The 26,093-nt window shown below is 48.7% G+C and overlaps 1 protein-coding gene across 8 annotated transcripts in view; it reads right to left on the reverse strand.

Annotated features, from left to right (window-relative positions):
* The window catches only part of DAB2IP (DAB2 interacting protein), a 256,241-nt gene that overhangs the window by 179,514 nt on the left and 50,634 nt on the right, over nt 1-26,093 (reverse strand). Inside the window, exon 1 of one of the 8 annotated variants that reach the window (XM_077306779.1) lies at nt 12,648-13,040. The exons of the other annotated variants lie outside the window; for them this stretch is intronic. The gene's annotated coding sequence lies outside the window, so the exon portion shown is untranslated. Of the gene's footprint in view, nt 1-12,647; nt 13,041-26,093 lie in introns of those variants that run through there. 8 annotated transcript variants of the gene reach the window in all.

The following is a 26,093-nucleotide window of genomic DNA, read 5'->3' on the forward strand; positions in this document are numbered from 1 at the left end:
AAGTCCCCCAGCAAGCCTCCGTAGGATATCATGAAGGAACTCTAACCACTGAATTTAAACCTGCTCTCCCAGTTCCGACTCTGACACTCTTTTTTATATCACCCAGGCTGAAGCTAAGATAGTCAAGGTCTGGTCACTGCCTGGATAGGAGTCCTCCGAGCTATATGAACCACTCTGAGTTCCATGCTTAAAAAAAATAAGACAGGGTAGAGAAGAAGAGTTGGTTTTTATCACCTGCTTTTCAGTACCTAAAGAAGTATTGAAGCGGCTTACCTTTCCTTCCTCTCCCCGCAACAGACACCCTGTGAAGTACGTGGGGCTGAGAGGGCTCTGAGAGAACTGTGACTGGCCCAAGGTCACCCAGCTGGCTGCATGTGGAGGAGGAGTGGGAAATCGAACCCGGTGCTCCAGATTAGAGGCCACTGCTCTTAACACCATACCAACTAATAATGTATTTGGGGGGGGGGGGAGATAACTGAGAACAAGACCACGGGCAAATTTCTAGGATAGCTAGGCAAGTTGTTCTCACTTTATGTTGTTCTCACTTTATGTTCATTAATATTTCAGTTAATCCTTTGTTTTCTGCTTTTGAGTTAGTGTAGTTATTGATTAAGAGCGGAGACCTCTAATCTGGAGAACTGAGTTTGATTCCCCCTCCTCCTCCATATGTAGCTTATTGGGTGACCTTGGGCCAGTCACAGTTCTCTCAGAGTTCCCTCAGCCCCACCTACCTCACAGGGTGTCTGTGACAGGGATAGGAAGGATAGGCAATTGTAAGCCACTTTGAGTCTCCTTCGAGTAGTGAAAAGCGGGGTATAAAATAAAGCCAGCTGCTGCAGCATTTGATTATAGGTTTGTTGGGATGATGTCTGCATGTTGGATGTGGCCCCTGCCAAAGTTCACGCAGTGGTTCCGTGCATGACGCACATATTGTGAGCCCCAATAATTTATTCACACAAAAAATGCATTGAAAAATGAGAAAAGTTTGTTTCAAGGGAAATAGGAAATGATGCAAAAAATAAATAGTTTCCACAAGGGAGGGGAAGAACCAAAATAGGGGCTTTCGAGCCAAAAATGGCAGGAATGAGACATTCAATAACAACCTCTAGCCGAAAGTAGCTCCTTGGATCATGGCCCATAGTTAAATTTTATGTGAGCTGTGTGTGCAAAACAATGGTGGGCCCATGGAAGAAGCAGCAGACCCGCTTAGAAGCCTGCAGGAATCTTGAGAGAGAACCCTTCCATTTCCAAAGCGATCAGTATGCAAGAGGAGACGGGGAAAGAGCGAGAGAGACGGAGATACACTCAGAAGGCATTACTAATCACGGCGCTTAGCTAAACACTCGCGAATATCAGTCAAGTACAATATTTCACTGGCGGGCGTGCCTGATCACCAATATTATGACATTGCGACGACCCACAGCTGGGAATGTCACCGCGGAGAACAATGGCTGCTGATGTAACACAGGGGGAAAAGAACAGCATGTGGGGCAGAGCCTTGGAGGGGAGGGCAGCACAAATTGGCACATAGGGAGACGCAAGCGGCAACCTATACTTTGAGGGGACTGAAACAATGCACCGCGCAAAACGGGCCAAGCGCAGAAGGCTCTTTCGTCAGCCAATGGGCCACCCCTCCCCCTTCGATGCTCCCTCCTTTTGCCTTTTTGAAATCTTCTCTCCAGCAATACGGCTGCTGGCTGCGGGCACAAGCCCTTCTCCTCCTCTCCAAACAGAGGCCAACACCCCATCTCCTTCCAGCATCCCTCTCCTGTCGACATTCAAAGCACTTTGAAGTCTCCCAAAGTCTCCCGTGTCTCTCTGTGGCACTCGTGCATCGTGGCCACTCGTTTTGCACTATCACTGCCACAAAGTCCCTTCTTGACATTACAACGTGGACTAGAAACTTGCAGCAGCTAAAGAACCAGCTGGTTAGTTCAAATCATTATGAAAATGCCACCTCACTCACTTACTCCATACTAGCTTTTGGTCCTCAAGAAGCCAGAATGGGATGAATCGTCCTGCCAGGGTTTCAAGCCTAGCCTAATGACCCTTAAGCATCCACCTGTGCCTACCATCAGTCACTCCTGTGCCTGGGAAACCTACATGCACTTCTTTGACAACATTCTTTTCAGGCCGTCTATGAATAATTCAACAACAGAACTGAGAGGTGCAGGGGATGAGCCAGCCATGTGCTCCCAAAGAAAGCCCTGCTCTTTCTTTCCATGTGCACAGGACAGGCTACAGTAGCTCACTGATCAGGCAACAGCTGTCTGCACATGCTCAGAGGTACTCTTATTAGACAGCTGCTTCAGAGGAGAAACATGGCTGAAGACGGTAGGGGTACTCATGGCTACAGAAGGGGGTAGGGTCTCTAGGCCAGGTCCAAATGGGCCTACAGGAGATTTCCTTCCCACTTGAGCCTTTGTCTTCACCCCCCCTCCTCCGCTCACTCTGCCACAGCTGCTTTGCAAACAAATAAATATTGCAATGGTGTTAATTAAAAATGAAATAAATACGCCATATTCTGGAAGACTCCGTGACGTTACCAATTCCCAAGGGTCTGCTTAGATTTCAAAGCAGCCACTCTCCCAAGCACTGGTTTCTAATGACGAAGATTCAAGTTTTTAATTGTGTAGCAGAAGAGTGAAATGATGGCCTCTTGAGGGCACACCCAGTATACAGTGCCAAATATTAAAGAACAACAACATCTCAACAGAATTTATTCTCTGCATTTCTCTAACTTTTCAAGACTCTTCAAAACAAGAGTGAAGAGTCCCTTCCTAGTAAGGTCGTCAACACAGCATGTTCAAGCAGCCCCAAACTAAGGCATGTATGTCTTCCAGTGATCCACCGAAGTCTGGATTTTGGAAACAAGCGGAAGCTGCAGTCAAGGAAGGGAGCTGCCTTCTTGGCCATCTCAGCCCATCTGTCACAGTACTGCCTGCTCTGTCCAGCAGCGGCTCTCCAGGGTCCTGGCAGAGGAAAGTCTTTTCTGGCACCTGAGATATTTCAACCGAAGATGCCAAGGACTAAACCCATATGCTCTGCCACAGGGACAGTGAGACAGACCATAGGCTTGTCTAGCACAATTTTGCTTGGCATCAGATTTCCCAGAGCTCAGGTACACAAACACACACACAGATAAAACAGAGAGAGATCTTCAAACTGAGGATATCAGGGATGCAAGGTGGTTTACCCCTGAACTGTGGTCCTTCTCTGCCCTGCATTTTGGGGATGCCATCCTTGTCTACACAGCGCAGAAAAACAGCCACTTAAAACATGCACCAGTTGTAGCGTGGTGTAGTGGTTAAGAGCAGCAGCCTCTAATCTGGAGAACTGGGTTTGATTCCTCACTCTTCCACATGCAGCCAGCTGGGTGACCTTGGGCTAGTCACAGTTCTTTTAGGACTGTTCTCCCAGAGCAGTTCTCTGAGAGCTCTCTCAGCCCCACCAACCTCATGGGAGTGCCTGTTGTGGGGAGAGGAAAGGAAAGGTGTATGGAAGCTGCTTTGGGATTCCTTCAGACAGTGAAAACCACGGTTTTAAAACTCCAGTTCTTCTTCTAATTTGCTGCACATGTATTTTGGAGACTGCTATCCATATGTAGGCGAGACAAAGATTGAAAAGGCTGGTTCACATATGCAAAAAAATCCCAAGATTATCCCACTCACCAGAGAGAGCTGAAGAGTCTCAGCTGAAGAGTTTCCTTCAAGGTTCTATGAATCTTGTGGTGGTTTTATCTTTTGAGGGCTGCGTGTGTATCAACCCTCACAAAGCGAAAAGGGGAAAGGGACACCAAAAGCCCCAAACGTTATTCAGCAGGGGAAACCAGTCAAAATGCATCCCAACTGTAGGCTGCAGTGGAGATTATGTGCACAGGAGTAAAACATTGGCAAGGACCTTTTCACTAGAATGTATAAAATCGGAACACCCAAGCTAATGCCAGTGGGTCATGACTCCATGACAGGGCACCTGCCCTGTCTGCAGAGGGTCTCAGGTTTAAATGGTGAGCCAGCAGCCCCCTGAATTCCTCTTGCCCCATCAATAAAAGAGCCAGCAGTGTGTACTGATTGGATCAGTAGTAGAAGAGGAGTTGGTTCTTATATGCTGCCTTTCTCTAACTGAAGGAGCCTCAAAGTGGCTTCCAATCGCCTTCCCTTTCATCTCCCCACAACAGACACCCTGTAAGGGAGGTGAAGCTGAGGGAGCCCTGATATTACTGAAGAAGAGTTGGTTCTTATATGCCACTTTTCTCTACCATAAGAAGTCTGAAAGTGGCTTACAGTCGCCTTCCCTTTCCTCTCCCCACAACAGACACCCTGTGAGGTGGGTGAGGCTGAGAGAGCCCTGATATCACTGCTTGGGCAGAACAGCTTTATCAGTGCCGTGGCGAGCCTAAGGTCACCCAGCTGGCTGCATGTGGGGGAGTGCAGAATCGAACACAACTCGCCAGATTAGAATCTGCACTCCTAAACACTACACCAAGCTGGTATCAGGCTAAATCCAGCAGATTCAGGTTATCGGCTATGGAAACTTGCTGAAAAGCCCAGGACCAGCCACACAGTCTCAGCCTAACCAACCTCCCAGGGTTGTTGTGAGAATAAAATGAGAGAAATTGAGATCTCTGAAAGACACTTTGTGTCCTTACTGGGGAGAAAAGAGGGGTATAAATGCCGTACCTAGTTTTAGAAAGGCATTCAAACCATATTTAAACTGCCTCTTTTCCACATCCATATGCATGCACAAACAAGCCCCAACAGCAAGGGGAAAGCACTGTAAAGTGACACCTGTGTTGAGTGATACTCAGTTCCAGGGTCTGCCTAGTCTGCTTTCTATACCTCCACGGTTTTTAATAAACATTTACCTCCAGGGAAACTGTACTGATCCACCTGCGAGGAACCCACACAAAACACTGAGCAACAAGGAAATATATAGTACATAAACAAATACATTGAAGCACATTCTGGGAACAGGCTCTGGAGTGAACATTCCGTTTGCCCTCAATGCTGGCTATGCCCATTAGGAATCACTGCTATGCCATACGAATGGATTATGCACTCCTCCAGGGTTGCTCATTCCTGAGCACAATCCAGCGGGGGCAGCCTCACTGCCTTTCGGGATTGCCAGTGTGCCAGTTCCTTGCTGCACTTAGAAAGCCTTTTGTCCCTACACAAACAAAAATCTTGCACAGTGCCAAAATGTTGCTGTGCATGCCAGCACTATCAAGAGGGCTGTGGTTCAGTAGCAGAGGATCTGCTTTATATATTTATTGATTTATTTATTTCATTTGATTTCTATACTGCCCTTCCATATGGCTCAGGGCGGTTTACATGCAACATGGAACGAATTCATATATAACATAAACAAATACAGCAACAACAATAATCTAAATAAAACAACTTAAGTGATGTTAACGGAATGGAACTTAGCTAAGGCCTTTAAAGTCTCATGGTTCGAGCCCCAGCAGAAAGGGTCAGGTAGTAGGTGATGTGAAAGGCCCCTGTCTGAGACCCTGGTGGAGAGGAGCTTCCAACAGGAGAAGGCAGTGCTGACCTTGATGACCTTCACCTTGATATACAAAGGTCAGCTACAGGCTAAGGAAGGTTAGGACAGAGTGGTCACCAGGGATGGGGCGTTTTCCATGGGGGTATTTGCCACCACACTCATCAGAAGGGCCACTTTTGGGCAGCAGTTTACAGACCCGGCTGGTTTTTATTTGGCTGGTTAGCTGGTCCATTCTCCCCTCTCTCCTTTGTGATCTGGGCCTATTCTGCACATGTTGGTTAATGCCCTTTTGATGCGCTTGAGAAGTAGATTTGCCTGTTCCACACAGAAAAATCCAGTTGCAAAAGCACATTGAAAGTGCATCATCCAACATGTGCAGGACACACCATTTATATATCACAATGTGATATATTCATGCTGCTTTTTATTGAGGGCAGTTGAGATTGTCATCCGCCTCTGAAACCGAGTGGGCCACAGCGTCTGCAGCGATACCTCCTATCAAATCAATAAATCTCATCAAAGGAGCTCCTGACAAGCTGCTCCAAGTTCTGTGCAAAGCCCTTGGAAAGAAGACACTTTGCCATCCATCAGTATTTTGCATTGCTTTTAGCCGCAGGCCACTCCAGCTTTATTATCACGAACGGGTGTGTGCGCAGGAGGAGGTGGGCACTGCTTCCTCTGCTGCTATAAACAGGGCAATAAAATTAAATAAGATCCATCATAACGGGAGCCAATTTGAAAACAGAGGGGGGGGGGAGAAAGAACGACAGTTCGGCATCCACGGCCCAATTCCTGCCAACAGTATTGCACACGTGATGCCCACCACGGACCCAAACCAACCACCCCACCAGCACATAATTGCACATCATGATGAGACGCCAAGCGGGCCAGAAGTCAACCTGCATTTCTCTCAGAGTGGGTGGGAAGCAGAGCCTGAGATCCAACAATACGCCGGTAACAGCAAAGGGCGGCAGCAGACAGGAGCCCACGGACGGACGCGCGACTAGTCCGCCGTCTCCGAGACGTTCCCAAGCAACACACTCAAGACTCAAAAAGGCATTTGCAGCCTCACTTGTAAAAACATCCAGCCCCAAAATTAAACGTTAGCTGCGCTGCTCCAAAGCGAGTGGAGTGAATCTAGCAGCAGCTCATCTTAATGCTTCTGCCCTCGTCGGAACGGCGGAGGGAAGTTGGCAGCAGGTTGCCTTGGCGGCCTGGGAGCGTCTCGCGCCTGGCACTTATCCCTTTCTGCCCGGCGTGGCTTCTGCGGAGTGCTAATCATGCCCTTCTGCCTGACGGGACTCCCAAATGGGATCCTCTTTCATATCCCAACGGCTGGCATGGCTAAGCCCGTCTTTACAGGCTGTTAACTTCCCCGGTTGCGGAGGCCATCCGTGTCATTATGGAGAGATTGGAAGGGTTTTAAGTTAATGACATGCCGCGGACTGGCGTATGGCAAACGCCATGTGGGTGACTAAGCCCCCTGAATCAGCTGCGATCTGGATCCAATAAGTGGACAAATGAAGGTTTAATCTGAGGATTGCTGTGAAAGGTGCAGGAGGATGTCTGGAGGGACGGGAGGGGGTGGAGGAGGCCGCCGGTGTCTCCGCCTGCCTGGCTCGGCCCTGTTTGCTTACGGAGCCCCTTGCTGGAGATCTGGCTGCTAATGACGGGGCAATGTGGATGAGGCCCAGGAGGACCATTTGCATTCTCCAGCCCCCCCAAAGAGAACAGCTGGGCCTTGTCTGCAGCCGCTGCTGCCCAGGGATATGGATCTGGGATTTATGCCAGGAGCCATCCTCTCTGGCAAGGAAGCTAGGGAGGGGCGAGGTGGTGCAGGCTAGAACCAGCCTGGCATCAGACCATGACTCACTGGTGCCCCCAGAGCAGCTGGGCAGAAAGGGGAACTACAGAACCTCCAACAGCAGCAGGGCCCTTTGCGAACCCGGAGGAGCATCAGAAACCACCAACTGCAAATATGCCCTGAATCTACTGATGGAGGAGGCAGCAAGCGAAAGCCTCTTGGAAACTTTGCAGGACTTGTTGGGGCCACCTAAATACACCAGCCTGAAGCAACTGGGGAAATGACTGCATGCAGCCAGGCACTAAGGAAGAAAACCGTCAGGAAAGCCAGGTGCTGCCTTGGGCCAAGCTGTTCAACTTTAGAGAGGGTTGGGCTGGCAGGGGAAAGGCTAGAGTCAGAAGCAGGAGGAGAACTTAGCAAAGGAGGGGGAAGAGGAAGCTGTCCAGGAGTATGTAGGAAGAAGCGGAGGCAGCAGAAAGCAATGTAGGAGGGATCAGGGGGTTTCTGGCCACAAGCCATAGAGGAGAGGAAGAACCTGTGCCCTTGGTTCAGACATCTGTCAGAGCAGTCTTCTCCAAAGGACAACATCAGCAACTGCCCCGTGTCCCTTCCCACACAAAGGACAGTGGAAAAGAAGACCAGGCTCTTGCCACCATTTGCACTGGCCCCATCTAGGGCTTGGGTAACTGGCTTGCAGTGGCTCCTGCTCACCTCACGTAGGGTGAGAACTACGCCATGCCTGGTCCCAGCCAGAGGGGTTGATTTTGGGGTTCTGACCTGGATTTTTGCCCAGGGACCCAGATTCACAAAGTCCTCCTCTGTGCACAATGAACTCTGGTTGGTGTTTGCACGCAACCCCAAGCTGTCTCCTTCTTGCCCCCAATCCAGGATGGACCCTTCTATATCTGGGCAGGTGTGAGTGGTGTACTGCTGCTCAACAATGTGTCATTTTGAATTCAGATGTCACAACAAACCACAAGTGGGACAAATTCTGGTTAATCTGCCAGTTATAAACCCTCACTGGAAATCCCAGTAAGGTGCCAACCAGCCAATCCCAGTTGGTTGGTCCACCTGCATGCAGACATCACAGGTAACATCACAAGTGGTTGTCTCAAATCACCATTTGCGTACTGTGATACATCACTGATTTGAAATAACCCACTGGAACTTGGGCTGCAGACCTCAATTTGGATTGTACAGTGCTTGGTCCTCCAGAGGTTTGACCCTCGTTTAGAGCAAAGATTCTCCTTGCACTGAAAACACATGAAACTGTTTTATACTGAATCAGACCCTTGGCCCATCACATTCAGTACTGTCTGCTCAGACTGGCAGCAACTCCCCAGGGTTTTATGCAGGGGTCTTTCACATCACCTACTGATAGATTCTTTGAAATGGAGATGCTGGGGATGCACCCAGGTCCTTCTGCATGCCAAGTAGATGCTCTACCACTAAGCCACTGTCCTTTATGGAAAGACAGGGTGTCTCACTCCTTTCTGCTACGTGTAAAGCTGTAAATGAGCCAGGAGCAAGCCGAACCACATAAACAACCTTGAAAGCAAAGGGATGGGTTGGTATTAAGCACACACCGCAAACTGTGGTCTTAAGAAAACATCTTTCAGCGTCTAGAAAAACAGCCTGTTCGTAAACCCAGCTGCAGGGCAGTTTTGCGCACTGCAGTGTCCCAATGGCACCTATCCATAATAATAATTAGCCCTTCTCAAAATGCCATTTTGGTTTCCCAAAGTACACGTGCAATACTTTAGAAGGTTATTTCCTGCACCTTAATGAAAGTGCTGACCTCAGAAAACCTTGGCATGACTGGCGCATCGTTGACAGATGAACTCATCCCTCATTGTATAAGAATGAGATTAATTACGGGTGGCTCAGTCTACCTCCACAAACAAAGCTAGTACACCTCTGGAGGAAAAACAAAGGTAGACCTAGCACGTTCATGCTCTGTGAGTGATTTTCCAGAGGCATCTGGTTGGACAGTGCTGTTGTTGATGTTATATTTTGTTTATAGGCCACACTTCCTTGCAAGCAGGCACGGGGCAGTTGACAATGCACTTAAGAATAACTTTGATAAAAACACCTTTAAAAACATTGCAGTTTAAAATTGTATATCGCTGCTTCGTTCCTCCATAGCTCCACTGGCATGGCTATATCAAGCCATCCTGAGCCTGCAGCAAGAGGTCTCTTGGTGTGGAGGAGTAACCGGTGTACCCAGAGATGTGGAGATGGGAGAAGCAGGAAGCAAGATGCAGGACAGGCTGGAAACTTGGCTCCAGCAAGACCCTTCTGATGATGCCTGGCATTTACTGGGAGAGGCCACCACCCATCCCAAAGGACATGCCATTAGCAGATTGAGACAGGCCCACGAACCCTGCAAGTAAGCTTTGAGGGTCAAAATCATGCATTTCCATTTCATCTATTTCAGTAGGCAAGCAGGCACAGTAAGAACAGGGAATCGGGTTGCCGGCTTTGGGCTGGGAAATACGTGGAGCTTTTCTGCACATCAGCAAAAATAGCATTACGCCAGCTGAATGGCATAGCACAAAACATTATTGCACCTCCTGGCCTCTCCTCACTTTTTTGCTGTCTCGCTCTAGTCTGCTGCCTCTTTGCACTTCTCACCCTCCTCAATTGCTGCTGGAAATGGCGGAAGAGAGCAATGCACTTTACATGAGACTTTCTTCCGCCTGTCAATCAAGCCAGGCAGCCAATCCCCTTTCTCTTTGTTTTAAGGGTCCCACGACGCCCGCTAACTTTTTATTTTAAAAAATCATAATTCTCCATTGAAACACCTATGCATCTAGTCATAGATCCTTAATGCTTTATGAATGCCATCACTTATGAAATCATGAGTCTTGATACTTTAAAAAATTAAACTTGTTCCTGATTTTGGGGAGGGGGTACTTTAGAGATGCATGCTTTGTGTAACAAATTTGGAGAAAAAATTATTTCACGCATTGCCTGCACGCATGTCTGCCTATTCGTTGCTTCAGAAAGTCAGACCTTTTCAAAAAGACATTCCCATCCTCAGGAAGAAGGGAGAAGGGGGTTGCTGCAAGGGCGGGATGAGTCAGTTGCCTTTAGCGCATTTGAGCCCCCATATCTTCCCTCTGCTGGTTGCCTGCTGGTTGCTCTCCCTTAAGCTAATCCTAAATAGGTTGGTGAATCCACTTTATGCCATTCCCCAACTATGAGCCTCTTGTGGCGCAGAGTGGTAAGGCAGCCGTCTGAAAACTTTGCTCATGAGGCTGGGAGTTCAATCCCAGCAGCCGGCTCAAGGTTGACTCAGCCTTCCATCCTTCCGAGGTCGGTAAAATGAGTACCCAGCTTGCTGGGGGGTAAACGGTCATGACTGGGGAAGGCACTGGCAAACCACCCCGTATTGAGTCTGCCAAGAAAACGCTGGAGGGCGTCACCCCAAGGGTCAGACATGACTCGGTGCTTGCACAGGGGATACCTTTACCTTTTACCTTTATCTTCCCTCTGCTGGTTGCCTGCTGGTTGCTCTCCCTTAAGCTAATGCTAAATAGGTTGGTGAATCCACTTTATGCCATTCCCCAACTAGTGCTTTAAAATGGAGGATGCAGCCAGCCAGTTACTGCCCAGATGCTGGATGTTGGTGATGTCATATGGTGGGGCTGGAATATAATGACTACGTACGGTAAACATTTCACTAACGAGTGCAGAAATGCCTCTGAAGACCCTGGGGGGTGGGGTTGTAGCCAGGAGTGGGTGGGATTTGGGGTGGAGAGGGACCTCAGTGGAATATATAACTATAGAGTCCATGCTCCCAAGCAACCATCTTCTCCAGGGAACTGATCTCTGTCGGCTGGAGATGAGCTAGAATTCCAACGGATCCCCAGGTCCCACCTGGGGACTGGCATCCCCAGCAAGGAAAGGGGGAGCAGATGGTAAAGGGAACAGCCCCACACCTGCCAACATTTCTCTGCTGAAAAGGAGAACATGCTTGCAACTCTTCCCTGCCCCGCCAAAGGATCTAGCATCTAGCATTGGTGCACGTTACGACACACTCTTCTTGGCAGGTTGTTTGCTGTAATAACCACAGCTGCCCCACCATCATTTTAAAAGTCAATGTGCTGTTTGCATTTCTATTTAATAAATATATATAAAGTTGCCCAGCGACATATTCTCCGATGAGGAAAATATCCTTTAGCATTTCTGAGACATGAGGAAGCAGGCTGAACACTCCTCAGTGCCTCGGTGCTCACCCTCACGAACGCACCTGTGGTGTGTCCAATCTGGGCCACTCTAAGGACCCAGGAGCAAGCTGAACCAAGCTGCGTGGCCCAGGTAGGCTGGGCCAGTGTGGCCCTTCGAGTGCTCCTGGCACCACTGGGACTGGCCTCGGCATGCTGCTGGTCAACAAGAGTTTTCTGGGCATGTTCAGGATCAATCCCCACCTAGGACAGTTGGAGCACATACCACAGAGTACAGCAAACTGGGATTTGATGTGACGTGGAAAGATTTACCTGTAAATGTCAGCCAATCAGCAGACCAGGCTGCAAGCCAATCAGACCCTGTGATGCTCTCCGAAATAGCAGGGAAAGAGACATTGTCCACGTTTGGTATTGGGGGGGGGGCTTTTCTGACTGCCTAGGTGTCTGGGAGCTTGGCTTCTGGGTCTGAAGAATCCTAGCAGAACAGGTCACCCCCCTCCCAGTCACCAGCGGGGAATGGGGGAGGGGGGAGGGTTGCCGTACCAGGTTGGGAAACTCCTGGAGGCTTGGAGGTTTTGCTTTGAGAGGCGAGGGCTCTCAGCGGGGTACAGTGGCATAGAGTTCACCCTCCAAAGTAGACATTTTCCTCCCGGGCAACTAATTTCTATAATTTGGAGATGAGATGTAAAATTGAGGGATCTCCAAGTCCCGAAGGAGCCGAACCAGTAGTCTCAGAGAGGTCAGAAGAAATACAGCTCGGCCAGATCAGGCCAAAGGTCAATTGAATCCCGCACCCTATTCCACACAGGCTGCCCAGATGCCCCTGGAAGGTCTTCAGACAGGACACGGGGGGGGGGGAAGGGGGGCAAAGCCCTCCCTCGGCTCCCTCTCCCCATCAAACAGCTTTTTAGGGCACTGAGCAATGGAAGCAGCAGCCGAGAGCAGGCAGGCAGGCAGGCAGGCAGGCAGCAGGAAACAAAGGGCTACAAAGAGGCTCTGCAGAGGACAGCTGGAATTTGTTAACCGAGAAGCAGAGAGGCCTCTGAAACCCTTGTTTAAAATGGGGGTGGGGGAGGGAAAAGAGAAACTCCAAGCTGGGAGGGACACCAGGGAAAGTTAGTGCCCCCAAATGTTTAAGCGCAACTCACCTAAAAGAAGCCGTGCTTGTCAGAAACCCACATGCCATGACGCTCGGCCGAACAAGTTCGAAGAAAACTGGGTGGTGGGAGGGGATGACTTCATCGGAGGCCGAAAAGGAATTCAGCTCTGGGAGGAATGTTGGATTAGCTTGGAAAGGTGGAGAGGCACCCGGGGGCAGGCAGGCAGGCAGCAAGCGGAGGCCAGGGAGACCTCCTTGCCAAGATGGGAGGGCAGTGCAGTTCTCCAAAGCCCCTCCAGAAACAGGGGCTTACAAAGTTAAGCCGGCTGCCATCTGTTCAGTGAGAGTTACAGAGGGCTCGACAACATTTCATGGCTCACACCCGTAAAAAGTTCAGAAAAACTGGAGCACCCATTTCTCCTTCCAAGCCAGCCCAGCCAATGAAAGACACATGCTCTCGTCATCTGACTCTTTGTTCCACTGTGATCTATTGGTAGATGGGTTTTGACACCTTCGGATACTTAAAGGGGTGGCGTTTCGGCTGAGCAAGGAGGAACAGGATATACCTGTACCCTCTTCGCTCCGCCCCCGTGAAGAATCCTCGTGACTTCAATGAATTCAGGCGTTTCCCGGCCAGCTAACATGTCTGCTGTTTAATTGTTCTTTGCACCAAGGAAAACCACAAGAAAAGAAGATGAAATTGTCAGTTTTAAAATCCATCCTTGCCAAGCAATTAAAACTTCTCTGTGCTTAAGGGCCTTGGAAATGCATCACCTGGAAGGGGGGAGGAGAGGCAAAAGTGGAGGAACAGTTTCACCTCTCCTTGTCTTCCATCTCAGTGGTGGCATTTAGATTGCAACTTGCGGCGGGACCCATCCCTTTGGGTCAAGAAGCAGCGTTTCCATGGATGATTCTAAGGTTTTATGGTTATCAGCAATGCCATACAAGATGCAGAAATGCTTGCTTTTTTAATGGGGGGGAGGGATTACAGGACCTTACAGGGGAAAAAATGAAACTAACTGGAACCCAAGCTTTATCCAAAAGAAGATGAGTTGGGCTTTATACCCCACTTTTCTTTGCCAGAAGGAGTCTCAGAGTGGCTTCCAATCGCCTTCCCTTCCTCTTCTCACAACAGGCACCCTGTGGGGCTGAGAAAGCCTTGATTTTACCGCTCTGCGAGAACAACACTCTCAAGGCTGTGATGGTCCCAAGGTCACCCAGCTGGCTGCATGTGGAGGAGCGGGGAATCAAACCCGGCTTGCCAGATTAGAATCTGACGCTCTTAACCACTACACCACGCTGGCTCTCTCCACACATTCTTGAATACTGTACTTTTGGAGCGCTACAGCACTTGCAACTGAACTGTCTTGTCCACACAAGAAAATCCATTTGTGAATGACTGTTCTGTTGCAGTGACAGAGGGACATCCAATGATGTGTAGTTACAGCCCAAATATAATAGCAATAGTTAGGATTGCTAACTGCATACCCCAGAGCAGTGGTCCCCAACCTTTTTATCACCGGGGACCACTCAACGCCTTTTACTGAGGCCCGGTGGGGGGGGGTAGTTTACTCCTCTACTCTCAACCACTGCCCTAGCGCTCTCTGATCACTATGGTAATGTTTAAACATCCCTTCAAAATAAGATACAAACAATGAAGTGTGTTGTAAAGGGCTGGAGGGGGGATGAAGTAAAGGGCCAGGAGGGGGGGAGGAGGCATCCTTCGGGGCCCACCTCCAATTAGTCGAAGGACCACATGTGGTCTGCAGCCCACAGGTTGGGGATCGCTACCCCAGAGAACATTTGCTTACTTCTGTGCTCAATGTCCCACAGCCACTGATGGTTGTGGTGGGGGAAAACAGGAGGCAGAGAATGGCATTCAGCTTGAGCAGCAATGTCACATTCAGATGACTCTCTAGGAATCCCTAGAATCTCTATGGTTTTTACACAGAGATGGGGGAGTGGGATTCCTAGAGCACTGATTAGACATGACTTCACTTTCGGGGTCAAATGCAGTATCACCCAAAACATCTCCTGGGGTCTGCAAAAACTAGCACTGCAGTCCTAGTAATACTTAGCATTGGTGAATGTACTTTCAAGGGGTTCAGTGCATTTATATGCATTTTGAATTATTGTAATCCTAGAGGGGCAGGTCTGGTCTAGTAACCCCCAAGTTGCATATTGGGGGGTGGGGGGTGAGACAGACATTTTAGCTTGCCGAAGGCCATCCTACTAAGTTCATGGCACAGGTGACATTGGAACTGAGGTCTTCCCAATTTGTAGTTCACTTGCTTTGCCATTATGCTATACTACTTCCCTCAAAGCAAGGTGTGACCAGATGCAAAGGAGGAGGGCATTGCTCCTGCCATTGTGCCCCAGTGCGAATTTTGGGAAGTCTCACCTGCATGTGACAAGCCAAACCTGCAGAAATTCTCTCCAAGGCCCAGTATAAAAGAGGTGGGTGCTGGATGTGTGAGAAAACCGCGGCCAGTCTATTGTGGTTGAGCCAGGCAACATCTGTACATGGAAGATAAGCATGCCTGTGCCATGTGCCCGCAGGACACACAGGCATGCATGCATAAGTGCCAGTGAGCTGGTCTGAATGTGATGCCAGCTGGGTTGAACTTGTCATCATTCTTACGCATCCAACCTTGCATCCAAATGAGGTCCAGAGTGCACTTCCTCAAAAGTGCAGGAGGCTGCAATCTCCTGTTTCATCTCTGGCCAACCAATCTTTAATGCAGGATTTGTGCTTCACTCTGTGCTCCTCGTCTATGCTTTGTTTCCTTGTCATGCACATTTATGGAATGTGCAATGCAGAACGGAGCCCAGGGATGCCGAAGGAAATTAAGCAGCTGCCTCGCTAGAGGGCACTGATGGTTCTTCAGTAATTCTTGCAGAAAAAGGGAAATGGAATCCTAGAACTGCTGCTATTGCAAAGGCACAAATCTTGTTGAAACGTTTGGCTCCTCTCCCCTTTAAAAACTCTACAGGCCTTGGCCCAAGCAGGATCCAGAATTCATCTGAGACACTGCCATTTCTGAAGATGGGTGGGAAAGCGGTGGACTCACCTGTATTTTAAAGAGCATTCACAGAAACCCAGCTGGCGCAGACCATGGGTCCATCCAGTCAATCTCTGGTTCCTAACCATGACTGGCCAGATAGGTTCAAGAAGCACGAGTGCAATACAAAAGCAGAGACTGCCTCCTGTTTCCCCACTGCCTGATATTCAAAGATACACTGCCCCTGTGTATGGAGGCTTCATTTAGCCAAGATGGCTAATCACAAGATTTCAATTGCACAAGGAGGAAGAGAAATCAATGGGGCGGTATAACAAGGACGGAAATTTTAAATCATCCCAAAATGCTGCAAAGCTTGTTTCTGAATTCACACACACACACACACACACACACGGGGCTCCATCCATCCAGACATTTTCTCCCAACCAATCCACTGCAAAACCTTCCCGGAGCTTTGTAATGTTTGGTCTATTATGCTGATGTCTAGGAGCCAAGATAACACAGGTGACCCCATTCATCTCTCTAATGAAGTGCTGTCAATAGAACAGATGTTTTCGCAGGCAATGGGACAGGACAAACAAAAAAACCCATCACATCACACCGACATGTCAGGGCGGCATTTATACACCTGGAACAGCAGAACCGTCACCGCAGCGGTGCTTGGCAGCAAGGAATCAGCTCCCAGCGAAAGGGTGCAAAAGTTCTAGTACAGCCCATTCTGCTCCCCCAAAGCCTTTCTGTGCTTAACGCTCTCCATCTCAAAAGCATCTTTGATGCATTTTCCATCCTTTGAACTTGCAAGCTCCCACTGTGCCATTTGAACTCGGGAAGGTTTTGTTCCTAATCCTTGGGAGGTCCTAATAGTCTGTGGTAAGCAGACAAAACATAAGAAGAACCCTGTTAGAGCAGGTCAAGAGGCCTATCTAGTCCAGCCTCTAATTGCCAACAACAGCCTCCACGAAATCCACAAGCAGTGAATGAAGGCAAGAACACACCAGCATTGCTTGTCCCCAGCAATTGGCGCTGGCAGATAGACTGCCTCCGAAACTGGAAGTTCCATTTATCTAACAGCTGGAGAACAACCAGTTCTCCACCAATTTATCTGACATGAAAATACCATGTGGGAATGAGTTTTGGGCCTGATCATAGCATTCGAGTGAAAGTTGTACATAAGACATAGCTTCCTAAAAATCTCAGTTTTCAGAAAACCACATTCTTCGCTTTTATGCATGTGAAAATAGGTTGAAATGCATGTGACAATAGCCAAAGAGACACTGAATAAGTCCTCTAGTGACCAGCTTTTGGATCAGAAAGACCCTCCCAGCTAACAGATGCCAAATTAATTATGCACAACAGGAAAAGTTAAGCACATCTGCATCTTATATACAAGTTGCCAAACTCAAATTGTCCTGGCCCTGAACTTTGACATGTTTATTAAAGAAAACAGAGGTCCACATCTCACTGCAGAAAGAAGAAGTGAAGGAAAGACCCTTTGCTTCAGGGGTGCAGCACCAGGACCTGGAGGCTGGTGCTCCAGGTCCATGTAATATTCTTGTTGACAAAATGGTATGGATCCTAATTCTGTCAGGTGGATTGATAACTGGTTGACAGATCGTATCCCAAGTGTGCTTGTTAATGGTTCAGCATCCTCTTGTGAAAAAAATGACAAGTGGAGTGCCCCAGGCATCTGTCCTGGGGCCTGTGTTGATCAACATATTTATAAATGATTTGAATGAGGGATTAGAGGGGGTACTTATTAAATTTGCAGATGATACTAAACTGGGAGGGGTAGCAAACATAACAGAAAATAGAATCAGAGTACAGGATGATCTTGATAGGTTTGAGAAGTAGGCTAAACTGAATAAAATGAAATTCATAGGGACAAATGTAAAATTTAGGTAGGAAAAAACAGTATAGGATGGGGGAGACTTGTCTTGCCAACAGTACGTGCGAAAAGGATCTGGGAGTCTTAGTTCACCATACATTGAACACGAGTCTGCAGTGTGATTCGGTAGCTAAAAAGGCAAATGGGATTTGGGGCTGTATCAAACGGAGTATCGTGTCCAGATAACGGGAGGTGATGGTACCGCTTTACTCTGCTCTGGTTCGGCCTCACTTGGAGTACTGTGTTCAGTTTTGGGCACCCCAGTTGAAGAGGGATGTAGACAAACTGGAGCGCATCCAGAGGAGGGCAACAAAGATAGTGAGGGGTTTGGAGACCAAGACAGATGAAGAAAGGTTGGGGGAGCTTGGTCTGTTTAGCCTGGAGAGGAGACGACTGAGAGGGGATCTGATAACCATCTTCAAGTATTTAAAAGGCTGCCATGTAGAGGATGGAGCAGAATTGTTCTCTCTTGCCCCAGAGGGACAGACCAGAATGAATGGGATGAAATTAATTCAACAGAAATTCCATCTGAACATCCAGAAGAAGTTCCTGACAGAGCGGTTTCTCAGTGGAACAGGCTTCCTCAGGAGGTGGTGGGTTCTCCATCTGACGGAGAGGCTGATTCTGTGAAGGTTCAAGGGGGTGGCAGGTTACAGTGGACGAGCGATAGGGTTGTGAGTGTCCTGCATAGTGCAGGGGGTTGGACTAGATGACCCAGGAGACCCCTTCCAACTCTTATTTATGATTCTATGATTCTAGACCATGCAGGCAGGAGACTCTGTGCTTGCATCTGCGGTAGGAAAGCACCATTTCTTGGCATTTGTGGGGTTAAACGGTTATTTGTGTTAGCTGTTCTAGTTTGGGACCATCATCACTGATGTTTTTGATGTTGTTGGTTTCAGTGGGGAAACTCACAAGCCGGAGCTCCTCGATGAACTCTCTAAATCAGGCTGGGCACCAGAGAAAGGAACAGCCATCACTCTCTTTATTTTTACCCTGGGGTGAATTTACTGGGAATGGTCCCATGGGCTTGGCCTAAAGCAGCAGGGTCCAGGAAAGCCAAAGCCCAAGACAGAAGAATGGTAGCATTTCTGAATGATTGTCAATAGCTCCTCAATGGGGCTTAATTGTTAGGAAATAGCTATGGCCAAGAAGCCATCAGGGTTTGTGGACCAGATCCCCTGGCTCAGCAGAAGCAAACAGGCAGATAAGTACCGGCAGGGATGTGGGGGGGGGGGGGAAGAGCCCATTTAGGTGCTGGGATGGGGGAGAAGATAGATATTGTTGGCTGCAGCATCTAGGTATGCAAGATCTCTCTCTTTGGGGATCTGCTGCCTTGCAGGAGTGCTTCTGTGCACCTGGAAATAAAACTGCTAAGACATCATAAGCTTTCAACACAGTCTTCTCCTGCCCAGGTAAGTGACTCCCATGGAAGAGATTCACTGCTCAAAGGCATGGGATATGCACAACAATGGCTTGTGCTATTCCCATTCAATTACCGTCGCACTAATGGACACAGCATACGGAGCTTTTTTGCTTCCCCCAATGTTTTATTCATTACATGAGAATCCTGCCTTTCTTCCATCATGGAACTCAAGATGTGCACCATGGGATGTGGGGGGGCACAGGGTCCCCGGCAATCCCCACCTCCAGTGGAGCCCAGACTGGCTTAGCTTCAGTAAGGTTCTGCCCTGCAAGACCCTTCAGCTGTATCCTAGGGACACACACCCTCCACCATGAACAGAGGAAAGGGTCCTCCTATAGAATCAGACCACTGGTCTATCCGGTTCCTTCGGACAGAGGCGTGTCAGCCAGCCTGGGGGTTGCCTGCAGGTCCGCAGCCAGGGCTGCCCTGGAGGGGGGAAAGTGCACCAGAGAAGAGGGCCTGAAGATGCAGAAGGCACCTGTCCAAGCTGTGGGTTTCTGGGTGGGCATCCGTGCTAGCCAGCTGACTCGGGAAGGTTGCAAGCTGCCATTTCAAAAGACCTGTTGCTGATGTGATAGATGGGACCAATTTTAAACCTCCCCAGAGCTGCCTTCCTGGTCACCCAAACGCCACCCGACACAGAGGAGATGAAGCCGACATGCTCCCCCGTCACTTCATCATCCCTCTCCTGATCAACCGGGGTGCACCCCATCTCCCCATCTGCTCCCCCTTGGAAACCAAGCAAGGATTTTCATCTCGTACCAATGTATTTTTCAATCCATCTTCCTATTACACCCTGGAGAGGAAAGGGGGAACGAGCGCTCCAGTGATGTGCTGCCAAACCCACGGCAAATTGGTTTGCCCAGCACCACTCCGCATCAAGATAAATATCATACATATTTTATTGCGGGGGAGGGGGGGTATTAATAAATAAGTCATTTCGGTAAGAAAAGACATGCTTGGCTTTTGTGTATTCACATAAAAGAGAACATCTGTTCACTGCAAAATATGAAGTCTTTTCTTTAGGGGGAGGGGGAGTGCTTCTTGACCACACTTTTTATAGGGACAGCCTAGGAGCCATTGATACTAAAGGAAGGCCAAACATACAGAATCCACTCCAACCTGGATGGGCCAGACTAACTTGATCTCAGCATGTGAGGCATGGGGCAATCCCCACCCCCAACCTGCCTCATAGTGAGTGGAATCAAATCAGTGGTTCTCAACCTTCCTAATACCGCAGCTCTTTAATACAGTTCCTCGTGTTTAATACAGTTCCTCATGTTTAATACAGTTCCTCATTATGTAAGTTGTCCTTTCACATAAATTAAACTGAAACTGACCAATGGCGTGAAGATCCATTGTTCATGATTGTATGTACATTGGTTTTTCCCCCGGGGTTTCTCAGTTCAGGTCTGCCTCTTGTCCCACCATGCCGATCTCGCTCTTTTCCACTGCTCCAGACAGATGAACGTTCTATCTCGATCTACCCCGCAAGGCTGTTGTGTGGATGGCGCCCCCCTGGCTACGCTGCTTGTCCTGCCGCAACCCCTGTGAAAGAGTCGTTTGACCCCCAAAGCGGTCCCGACCGCCAGGTTGAAAACCACTGAATTAGATCCTCCTTCCACTTGTAGGACAGGGGCAACAGAGAAGGGATGGGGCAGAAACAGAGGCAGGGCTGAGCCAGCTGCAAGCAAACCAAGGGCAGCACTGAGAAGAGGGCGGCAATAAGGGGGGAGGGTATACAACCGAGTCTCTTCTGGATGGCAGCAGGTCTCTGGCAAGGAAAGGTCTTTCCTGCAACATGCTGCTTGCGATTCGTCCAAGTGGAGTCGCTAGAGGTGGAACTGAGGACTTCTGAGTGCAAAGCAGGTCTCTGCCTTTTAGGCATGACCTTTCCTCATAGAGGACAGGGCTTGACTAGCCAGAGGAGGGCAGAAGAATATGGAGAACAAGTCTGCAAAGCTGAACTGGTAAGATGCCAAGCAACAGGCAAGAAATCCAGCAGCATACACACGCCTGTGTGAACCTTGCCAAAGTCCAATGGGGACACAGAAGGACAGTGCAGAAGTACAAGGAGAAGTGGTGCAAAGAAAGAACCTGTTGTGCTACTTGGGGCTGGGTGAGGAATTGATGGCTCTTCAGTGGGGGCACGATGGCTCCAGCCCAGCTGCCAGAAGACCCACTGCATGAGCCCACCTGTGGCCAATGCACAGGTGGAGACAATCCAATCCAAAAGTTTGCATAACTTGCAGCGAGGCACTCTCTCAAAGAGGAGAAACATCCCATAACCTTTCTAAGAGAAGATGGTTGCTTGGCAACTGGTGTGCTCATTCCACCCCATTCTCCCAGCAAAACAGCTTCTGGTGGGGAACCAGGGATATGGAGGGAAAGAAAAAAAGAAATGGGATACCCTCCAGTATCTACAGGTGTTTCTTCAAGAGGTTACCCTGGATGATATGCTGGTGCCGGCTATATTATCCTGCAAAAAGATGCAGGTGGGGGGGAGCAAAGAAATGAGGTTAACTTCAAAAAATGTTCGCATGGTTACCATGGATACTGTTTAATCATAAGGAATGAATGCCATGGGTTGCCATGGCAATCCAGAGGCCGAGAGAGCATCCAGATGCGGCAGTGCGTCTATGGGCACTCCAGCTGCCAATGGATTTGTATCAGGCAGGACAAGGCCGGGCCCAACCTGTGACCTATGGAGACAGATGTCCTGACGGAGGGCAGCCTCCATACACAAATGGCAAACTCTAACTCCCCTCCGGACTCCAGCTCTGCAAATGTCCCTTTGTCCGACAGAAACGACTGGCGTGTCAAGAAAATGCATAGCAATTTGCCCCAAGTTGCTGACAGTGCTTTGCTTTAAACAGACAATTTCTCACTCTCTCTGTGAATATACAAACAGTTTATGATTGTCTTAGCAAGCGATGACCCTAAAAATAAATACACGTCTGATATGTGCGGGAAGAGATTGCGACCGAAGTGCTGACGATCCTTGATCAGGGGACTGAAGAGCTAGATCTAAGAATACTCTATAGGGCCTCCACGATCTCTTTATCTGGGCACTGTCTCTCTCCCACCCTCCCCCTCCGGCCATTTTGCCCATCTCATACAATCTCAAGAGTCACGGTAGAAGATATTTCTGAAATTGAAAACATCCCTATCATAGTTATGGGTCTGTAGCTTGAGTGGGGGTCCCCAGGTCCTCCTACTCCCCCCCCCCTTGCTCGGGGCCTGCCAAACAGTTTCCAAGAACAGCAGAACAGCACTCTTAGCCCCACCGGTAACAGGAGTGCACATCATTTATACAACTCCCCTCAAATGCTGCTGAAAGGGAAGCCAGAAGGCTCAGTCCAGACATTACTGCCCTGGTGTGGGAGCTCCCTCCGCCTGCCTCGGTGCTTTGTCATTGCAGCAGTCTCGGGATGCATGGGTGGGTGAAGGAAACATCTGGCTTCCTGGTAAGGACCAGGTCACTTGTCCCCATCTATGCAGTTCGCCAGGAATGAACAGGAACATATGAAGGTGCCTTATGCTGACTCAGTCCATTGGTCTCCCTAACTCAGAAGCATCTGCTCTGGCTGGCAGCAGCTCTCTGGGGTCTCCAGCAGAGAAAGGTCTGTCCCAACACCTGCTGCTTGCAAAACGCTTTCATTGCAGATGCTGGCAAGGACTGAGCCCAGGGCTTCCTGCAGGCAAAGCAGGCGAGCTCCCACTGAGCCACAGCCTCTTTCCGACTGGTTACAGCAACGATCATCATTCACTTTGCACCAACACCTATTGCTTGTTCCCTCCCGTAGGGTAGTGGGGGGGGGGCAGCCTGCAAGCCCATTACTATGAGAGGGTCTTCCCTTTTCATTTCAGAAATTTAAATATGGGCTTTTGCTATCCCTCCGTTCCTGGAACGGTGTCCGATTGGAAACTGAGAAGAGAAATTGCTGTGGGTACACAATATCTGGGCTTTGGGGTGCTTTTAAAGCTCTCCACCCAGAAATGCTGATGCCAAGGGAACCACATTTCTGTCTCATGTCCACAGCCCACAACAGCATGGTCTTGTTTTCCCTTAAACAGCAATATGGGCAGACACTAGACCATCTTCTGGATGCCCCGATATTAATTCCAAGACCATCACAGCCTTAATTCTCCTCTCTGCATGGGTTTCTCCTTAATTTTATGTCAGGGTTACCTGATGCCCTCTTTTTAGAGGACATGTCCTCTTTTTTTTCTTTTTCTGGTGCTCGTCCTTTTTGTTAGTCTTAAAAGTGCTGCTGGACTCAAACCTGGTACCATTTAAGCTGTGATCATTGCTACTAATTAGGAATATTCCTAACCTTCCATCTTTTGGGGTTGGAAGGTTAGGAATATTCCTAATTAGTAGCAATGATCACAGCTTAAATGGTACCAGGTTTGAGTCCAGCAGCACTTTTAAGACTAACAAAGCATGATTAATTAAATAATTAAACTTCTTTGGTCTCAAAGGTGCCCCTGGACTCAAACCTTTTTCTATTGCTCCAGATCAGTGCAGCCCCCAGCTGAATCTAACGCAGCTTAAACAGGAGGGGTATTTAAAATGAGATTTGTTATGGTGATCACTTGTTTGAAGTAGTCAGTCAGGAAAGTCTTTTCTGCTTTTCAAAACAGGGTGACAGTGTCAATGCACCAGGCCAAAGAGTCCATGGGAAGCAACCAACAATGGCCAGCCACCCTTAGGCTGTGTCAGAGGAGATAAGCCAAGTGAAGTTTTAATTCCATGCATCAAAAGAGAACTGAAATTGCTAGACAGGGGGACCTGTTGCTTGTAACAAGAACACCTCTTTTTCCGCTCTAAAGTGATTCCTATGACACTCCATGCTCCTTCCCTGCACTTCACATGGGAAATCCCAACCTTATGTTCTCTTCCTATTCAGCAACAGAATACCAGATACCAGCAGTCAAATATATGTCTGCTGAGTTCAAGGTCAGTAAGTAAAAAGACTCTGCAGGGCTCTTGTCACTGGACACATTCTTGCCCCCTAGCCCAACCTTTCTCAACTTTTTTACCATTGAGAAACCTCTGAAACATTCTTCAGGCTTTGAGAAACCCCAGAAGCGACACAGTTGTGCAGAATATGGTTGGGAAGCAGAGCTGTGCACATGCCTACCTGGGGCTCCTCCCCTTCCCACCCAGCCCCAGGCCTATCATTAGCCATTTCGGGAGATGGCAGGGCAGGTAGACATGACCATATATCGGTCTATCACCCAATAAATGTTTAACAAATTCTCAAAATATACCCCCAAAAATGAATTCCCGCCCATTTAGGAAACCCTGGTTGAGAAAGCCTGTCCTAGCCAAACTGACCTTTCACTTATTCCACATAAATTGAGTTGTTTGTTAGCATTATAGATTGCCAACACGGATGGCAGATTGGAAGGTAAGAGAGCACTTACAGTTCTGAGCAGGGAAATGGGCAGTCCTGGGCTATCTTAGCCTAGAAGCCAGGACAGCGTACAGGAGATGACACAGAGTGGTCAATGGAGCTCCACCTGGCCTTAGAAGCTGGAGATTCTGGCCCTCAAAAGTTGCCCCAACTGAGGAGCCAGCCTAGATTCTCCACCTTTCATATTATGGCCCCCATCCCTTTTGTCTCTCAACAAACTGCATTTCCAGCTGTCTTGGTGGCATCAAGACTGAACAGAAAGTAAGTCAACATCTCCTTCTGCTGGCATGCAGCGGCAGCACCTGGGTCAGGGTGCCGGGGCCACTGATGCCCCTTCTTACACCCACAAACTGTGGACCCTGCAAGGCACCTAAGCTGCAAAGCTAAAGGCTGGGGGGGGGGCTGGAAGGTAACAGCTGGATTTAATCAGAAGTAGAACAAATATACCAATGTCCAGATTTGATAAAGGTGCCCTTTGTGGATCTTGCTGATGGAAAGGACAGAAGGGGCTACTCCAGCCCCCTGAATTTATCTGCACTGTTGGTTTACTGTTGGCTTTCCAAGATGCCTAGTGTGCTGGTAATCCTTAAACAAGATCTGCCAGCATTTCTCTACAAAAGAAAGGGAAAGTGACCTGGCTGAACTAATGGAAGTGCTCATAAGCATTTTGTGATACCACAACTGTTCATGAGAATGAGGCATATTAGCCATCCAGTTTCCATGAGGGAAGGTATCCTGACATGTTTGGCTTGGAATAAAAATCTCATGTAGACTAAAAGGACAGGGGATGGAGCGTGGGGAGTTGGGTGGAGGAAACTGAGCAAAAATCTCTGAGAAATATAGGAAGGTGGAGGTTACGTATCTTGTTCCATCCTCAAAATGCATGTTGTAGGCTCACTGGCGCCTCAGTTTGCCTTGGTAATGTGTGGGGATAAAAGAGGACATTTAGCTCTTTTGTTTGGTTTCTCAGCTCAAAACCGCCTCCCCCCACAATACTATTAACATTTTCCCCGGGAAGGTAACAAGTATTTTCTCCTTTAAAATGCTGATTGCGGAGCTAGACAGCCAATTTCAAATAATGGAAACAGAGTGAAAGTCAAAGGGTTAAATGCGCTCTTTCTTCTCCCTGAGGTAAACTGGAATTTGCAATTTATGGATGGAACAAGATGCGGGATGTTTATCTGGACGGTTTTAAAAAACAGGACTTCAATAAGCAGGGCGGCTGAAAGAAGGGAGTACAGTCAGTCCCTGACAGAGAGAAGGACGAGTGGGGAAAAGGGTATTGGGAGGTCATGGTTGAGAAAATGGCTGAGGGGAAAGGGCTGGAGCTAAGAGGTAGGGGTGTGGGGTGTGATACGTTGATTTAAAACTCCCCTCAGTTTATTCTGGGTACCTTTGGTTTGTTAAGAGGGTTGCCAACTCCCAGTTGGGAAACTCCTGAAGATTTGGGGGTGCTGAGCCTGGGGATGGCAGGGTCCTCAGCAGCCACAGAGTCTAACTCCTGACGCAGCTATTTTCTCCAAAACTGATTGCTGAAGTCTGGAGAGTTGTTCCAGAAGACCACCAGGCTCCATCTAGAGGTGGCAGCCATATTTGCTCCCTACTCCACCTGTGGCCCCAGACACCAGCTGGTTTCCTTGCCTCAGCTCTTACAAGTTAAGGGAAGCCCACTTTAAGGGCCTTTTTCATGACTCCTCAAACTCCAGCACCAACCCCACATTTATCACAAAGGAATTTAGAA

This window comes from Paroedura picta, chromosome 12, assembly GCF_049243985.1.
Source record: "Paroedura picta isolate Pp20150507F chromosome 12, Ppicta_v3.0, whole genome shotgun sequence".
Taxonomy (NCBI): Eukaryota; Metazoa; Chordata; class Lepidosauria; order Squamata; family Gekkonidae; genus Paroedura; species Paroedura picta.